This window comes from Diadema antillarum, unplaced genomic scaffold (genome assembly GCF_040938485.1).
Source record: "Diadema antillarum isolate AM-2024a unplaced genomic scaffold, OU_Dant_1.0 scf00000226, whole genome shotgun sequence".
Taxonomy (NCBI): domain Eukaryota; kingdom Metazoa; phylum Echinodermata; class Echinoidea; order Diadematoida; family Diadematidae; genus Diadema; species Diadema antillarum.
Window position 1 is genome coordinate 135,035 of NW_027271115.1, and position 7,286 is coordinate 142,320.

Sequence of the window (7,286 nt, forward strand, 5' to 3'; positions counted from 1 at the left end):
TCTGAAGGACTGCCATTACTCAAAAGTAAGATCTGGTACAATACTCGTCTGTACAGGAGTTGAAGTATTGAATGCTGCGTGAGTTTGCAAACTAAATGAAATGCTGAAGATATTAAGAAAACAAACAAATATCTGTCTTTCACTTCTTTTTACAGAGACGCAATTTAATTATTAGTTGATTGTGACATTGTGATGATCATTCAATTTTAGTGTTCGCCAGATAAATGATCAGTGCGCATTTCAAGTTGCAAATGTATGTTTTTTGGTGTCGAAACCCACTGCATATTCTTGTTTTGTAAAGCATAATACTACGCTTCTAACTTGATGCAGTTTCTATGGCAGCAGCAGTGTAGCAACAAATCTTTTGCTGGCATTGAAGCTTTTGGCAAGAAAATTGAAAACTTGTTTTTCCTTTTTATTTTGAAACTTTCAATATTAGTAAATCTCCCAATAAATCAGACGGAGATTTGCAACATGACATTCGAGAAAAATGCAAAGTGTTTCTGGGGATAAAAAGTTCTTTGATGCCTTCAAATATTTGCAGTGATCTTGAGGTAGAAATCAAAGTCTTACTGTGACTATGACAAAATTTGATCACAAATTCCAAGGAATGTAGAGAATCCTGTTGTTAATTATGAAGAAAAAAACAAGAATATGTGCTGCTAGGATCACAACCATGGATGTGCATTTTATCATGGAAGATGCATTGTGATATGGACTGAGCTTGGACGAGACGCCAAAATTTCAATGCTGCAACCATGTTGCTTTCAGGAACCAAATGACACATGTCATCATCGCAAGGAAAGCATATTTGTTTTGGAGGTGCTTGAACAGCCTCTTCTTTCTGCGAGTGCAATTATCTTGAAATGATTCATGTCCATGCAATTTGTTCTCTTCAATACCAGCAGACTATATAACATCCCTCGTAAATGAAGACGACAAAATAAAAGGGAAGCTTTTTAGAATCAAGAACAGATAAGTTTCCTCCGATTTAATACAAACTTACTTATCCCTTTAGTACATTTCCTTACTTTTAATTTGCAGAAATATTCTAAAATATGCCATCGAGGCCCACCCACTCTTATTAGGCTTTCAGTTTTCACAATAAATTAAGTAAAGGCACTGATGCACTTCCAGAGGGTCATCGCACTTTATGAAACGACCCTAACAGGACCTTTTATGTCTGAACACTTTAGAGTTATTAGGTACACCCACTCGCCCATCCCCATTATTAAATCCCTCTCTCTTGCAAAAACAAGGAGAATTGAAAGTAGGATATATTCAGTCTGCTGGTCAGTGAACGATACAGACTTCATTGGCCCATTTATTCTTGCCCATCCAAGAGTAGCAATTGGGATGGGTTGACATAATGGCAGCCATCTTTTTTATGCCCCATGCCAATCCTCCCCTCCCCCCCCCCCCCCGATTAAAAAGAAAGGAGAAAAAAAAAGGAAACAATGTGAATGAGTAATACCTCTTTTATCTTGCTTATAGATAGTGGGTGATTTGTAGAAACTAGCAAGCTGAAGTGGATTAACAAGAAGATTTGATGCTTGTTCATAGATCTAGCGATGTAATCAATGATGATGCACCAACAGTAAATGGTGTGTTAGTCTTGTGTGATAGTATTTTTCATACGATATTTGCAAAATATATCTATACATATATATGTTTGAATAAATGTATTTGACAGTGCAATTTATTGTTAAGACAATTACCCGTTACAATGTATTTCGTACGCTCTTTGACTTGCACACTGCAAACTTTTGGCAACTGATGTGACTGAAGTTAAACTGCTCTTATCAGCACACTTATATTTCTCCTTTTGATTGAAAAGAAATGGATTCGTTCATGCACCGGTATTTCTTGTACTCATGTTGTGCAGATATGTAAACAATATCAGAAACTTTTTAGACTTTGCTTCCTCATCACTACTCTCTTAATCAGATATTTCCTGTATAGTTTTAGTACGTGTTGGTATCTTGGGTGTGGTTAACAATTATGCTTGGACCATGCAGAATAGTCCTGATTACATGAGATGCACGCTAGAATTGATTAACTCCTTCTGCATCGCATGGATAATTGGCCCCTTAGTGCCACAATGACGCAAAACCCAAAAAGAATGAATAAGATAATGGCCAGTAACATAGTCCTGCATAAAGGTCGTGATATAGATTCTTCTTGTCATCTACCAGAACGATTGATTAGTTAGTGCTTGTTTTTTGTGATTGGTGATGGGACTTTCTGCTTTCAGCTCAGAAGCAGTCATGTCATGTAATATTTTCCATTTTATTTTCTATCTACATACAAACAATTTAGATAATACTCTCAACTTTTACTGTGGTACACTTGCGATTGTAGTGATTTGTTTTTTCTGACAAGAGTATATTATGATAATGAATATTCTTGTGTGTGAGGATTCAGTGGACACTGAAACAAATGGCTTGCCTCATGGTAATTACATGGAAGCACATTCTGTATCTTCCTACAGCGATTAAAGTAGTTCTGCGCACAACTTGAATAATGCACTGAGCTAGTTTTCAATGTGCCTCAAACACCATGAATGGTGTTGTTTTGTCTCTGCTCTTCCATATGTACAAGCTATGCACAAAATAAAGCTATGCACAATTACCCACTAGTGTCTCTGGGAAATGTTACCGTTAGTTAGGTGATAGATTTACAAAAGTAGGCAAGATGAAGATTGCTAGAAAGTTCTGTAGTCTGTTATTGCTACTTGCCATAAATCATGCTACCGTATGCATGATGTTGTGGAAATTGACACTTAAACTTGAAATTCATTGCCCACCATTCCTATTGGCTTCTTCATAATGTTGTTTTTGTGCTTATCATGAAATATTTGCACGCGAAGAGTTTGCTTCACAGAATGAACTATTCCCACCGTAAAAATTGTCAAATCTCACAGTATTGTGCTTTACTAGTTTTATTGTATTCTTGTATTTCGATATGCTTATTCTGTACAGTTATACACAGGTTATATTCAAAATATATGCATGTAAAAAGACAAAAATTCGTCTGTGCACAACACGGCTGAAAGAAATGAAATATGGGAAGGCGCCGAGTGTGCCTTAAACATACTTCTGCTGTCTATCTGTGTGTATTATTTACGTGTCTGTTGATGCAAAGTAGTTTTTGTTTTGACGAGTGTCGTACAGGTTGAGGTATGGCAAAACAATAAGTAATGTGGTTGCCACCCAAAATCTGTTTAAGATTGCGTGAATGTTGATGGAGGAGGGGTGCCGTAGCAGGTCTAGGGAGTAGCAAGGGTCCAGAGCGTGCCTGGATGACCAGGATACTTCTTCCCCCAACGCTCCCTCTCTACCCAGGGGTGAAAACTTGTACCCGGTTCAGAAGCTGAATGTTAACCTGATTTGATATATTTCGATAGCTGAAATGCTCTCCCGGAAACGCTCCAGAGATGCGGCTTTGAGTCGCGATCCATAAACTGTTGGTCATTTCGGTCTCATTTTAACCCTTTCTTTGCCAATGAGTCGACTGTGCACATATTTCACGCACTTACGTAGGGACAAGGAATCAATGTAGCACAAAGAGGGTTAATAGAAATTGACAGCTACTACAGGGCCGGCGCACTGTTTTCAAAAGTGTGGGGGCCCACTTCCGGGTTTCATGATCTAACAAGCTAAAAAAAAAAAAGGTCCTCAGCTCATCTCTCCCCGTCCACTTCCGGGTTTCTTCACCTGACAAGCAAAAAAAAAAAAAAAGGTCCTCAGCTCATTCTCTCCCCTCCCATTTTAGTGCCACTTACGTACTTCCGGGTTGAAAAAAGTGTGGGGGCCCAAAGTGATGACACCTTATGTATTCCTTTGTATGGTGCACAAAAAGTGTGGGGGCCCAAGCCCCCACGGCCCCCACGGCTGCGCCGCCCCTGTACTAGTGATTGGGGAAAGCAAAGGGAAAACAGATAAAATAGAGATTACCATCATCTGTTCTCATAAAGTGGTGAAATCTTCAGAAGTAAAACGCAAAGTCACTGACTACGTTGTCCATTTTAAACATTGACTGGCCATTACACCCACCACTAAAAATTATACATGTATATACAATGAATGCATGAAGACGGTTACGATTTTTGAGGCCTGGTTTTTCCTAGTACGATTATCATGGAAATACGACACAGTTCTTGTAATATTAATGTTAAGTGTTCAAATTTTCACCATCTCTCATGTTGTGGCAAGTTGGAAAGCATTTGAGTAGCAGTTATATAAGAAACGACTATTTTGACTATCATAATTATCATTATAAATGCTTGGCATTAATAGCGGCCGTGATGTTGGAAATGGAAATCGTGATAACGCTGAGGATATTGCTGCTATTGTTCTATAGTTATTATGACGGTGTACAAATTGAAGAGAGACGAGAAATTGTGCAGATAGATCAAGACATTGCTTTTGCCGGTTGATTGCAATGTTTTGTTAATCTGGTGCATCAATCCCCAAAGAACATTTCAACGGGGGCATAAGGGGAATCTTTGATGTTTAGCTCATTTTACACATCCATTAGGCAAAAAGAATATCCAATGCCCCGTGTAAATGTTTAGGGTACACTCAATCAATGAGGGGCATCTGTGGCAGAGCCACTATCATTATCATTGTTATGACATTGGACGAATTAAAGAAACAACAAAAGTTGTACAGACAGAACGAAACGGTGCCATTACAAGTTTTGTCAACTTGCTGCATCAATGCCTAGCGCATTTTACAGAGGACGTGAGGGAAATCTTTGATGTGTTGCTCATTTTTGGCTTCTGTCAGACAAAAAGAATATCCAGTGCCCCGTGTAATGTTTAGGGTACACTCAACCAGTGACGGCATTTCATGTGGCCGAGCTAAGTGCCTGTCAGTAAGGAAATGTCATCTCACTGTGGAAGATTCAGAAAGACTGAGACACACTCTAGATGAGTTGTTTTGTTGTGTTTTGTTTTGGTTTTGTTTTTATGTCTGTGCGCTACTGTGAAGCTTCTTGAAAACTTTTCTGCTGTCGTTCCGGAAGTGATTCCAAACTTCGGTGGAGGACGGCATTTAGCCGCTTAATAAAGTCGGGTCGCTTAAGTTCAGTGCAATTATCCGTGAACTTTTCCTCAAGTGTTTTCTGCGCTGAGTATCAATTTGGGCGGACGCCGAGTAAAGTAAGAACTCGCTGAGGGAATGGCCGCTGCCGAGTCGACCATTAATGGCAGTGAAAGAGATAAAAGTCGTCTTCCATTATTCACCGAAGCAGGCGTAATCAGCTCCGTTGCCACGCGGCCCCTGTACCGTCGGACGAGACAGGTCGCCTCTTGTTTGTCTTGTCACAGCCGATAGCGATAGTGCGTCAGATCATTTAATTGATGGTGATCGATCAAACTTACCTGTTATCGATGACTTTTCCTCTCTTCCTCCCTCTTTCTCATCCTACCCATTTCATCCGGCCTCTCCCGCTCTCTATATAATCCCTCATGAGCCCAGCTAATCATCCAAAGTGAATAAAGGGCGACCTCAATCACTTGATTTCCTTCGCCTCGGTCCCGGCCGAGAACTTTGGCCCGTCCTTGTTGATCGCAATCTTGACGGCGCGTAATCGATGGCAGATTACGAATCTGTCTTGATTTCGAAACTAATGTGTCGTGTGCATAGAGCGTCATGAAGCTCTCGGCGTAATCATAAGATGATCGTTAAATAGTAAACCTTATAACTTAAACGCCCCGGAACATTATTAATCGCAAAGTCTACAATCTTACAGGAAAACAAAAATACTGTCAGACAGTTCTTATTGACTGTCACTTTTCGAAGGCACTTCGCATTCCGTCTTTCACACAACAAACAACGAAAATCACGCGCCACGTTTAATGTCTTTTGTATATTTTTTTTTCGTGGGGGGGGGGCGAACTTTGCTCTTCTACCATTATTGGTTCTATTTCGGCGACGTGACAGTTTGTGCGCTTTCTGATTCCTTGCCCTAAGATTGGACATCAATCTTATCGTCCACTTTGTTGTCACTAATGACTCAGGCTGTGTGGACTATCTGAGAAACAGTGTCAACATACCATCGACCACGCATCTCTCGACAATAAGTCCAATGACAGTGACAGCTTGTGTCTTAATCATCAGCGTGTTGTCACAGCGCCATAGGTTCGGCGACAACAGTTTATGTGAATATGACAGGCAGGTGAATTGCCAACGCCCACACATTGCCTTCGTAATAAAAATGATAATCAATGTTTGTCTTTTTACAAAATGCATCATAGCCTCGTTGACGAAGTAGATTTGCTTTTCTCCGCGATTTGTTTCTTATTCATCGGTGGTGGTAATCGCTGGTGTTTCGACTCCAAGCTGCATTTAGTTTTACTCTAGTCTAAAAATGAATGATGTAAGGATGCATTCGTTTATCAACTGGTAACAAAAAGGGTACGGTTTGCGGAGTTATACGTATCTTATGCCTCTGGAGTCTATTTATTGACGCATTCTGGGCCATCAGGACCAGATGAACGGTCATTACGACCAGATGAATAGTTATCACGAACAGATGAACAGTTATCATGATGGTATATATCAGACTCTGCATCTCTGCATCACCTTTATCAACTCGGAAACACACAACTTGTGTACATAATTATGTCGGATCGCAATGTGATTTCGGGGTCATATTGATGTCAACCGTGACACACCTATCGATAGCTTCAATCATGATTCACATGCCTAGATTTCACAGCGACTTTTAGTGCGAAACAGCTAGACCAAACTAAGGAGATGAGGTATAGGCCAATGAAATTTTTTAATGGGTATGAACCTAATAATCAGAATTCCACAAAATGGAAATGTTTGTTTGTTTTTTAAGCAAAAATTTGCAACAGAGATGTTATGGGTAATATCATTCCCCTTGCCTTCTAAAACAATGCGAATCAAGAGCTCTCAGTATGCGGCAAAAGCGACAAGAATTTTATGGAAATTTCTTTGCATTGTTCCACTATATACTACGATATCACATTTTCACCAGCCATTCAATTGCTTACTATCTAGGAGGAGTCTGCGCCTTTGAATGTTTCTGTATATAACAGATATATGGCCCTATACAAATGCTATGGATCATCATCATCATCATCATCATCATCATCACCATCATCATCATCATCATCATCATCATCATCATCATCATCATCATCATCATCATCATCATTATCATCATCATCATCATCCCGAACTTTCGTGGCCTTCCCATCTAGCAATGTCATCTTAACCCAAACTTTTAAGAATCCAAATAACTGTTAAATG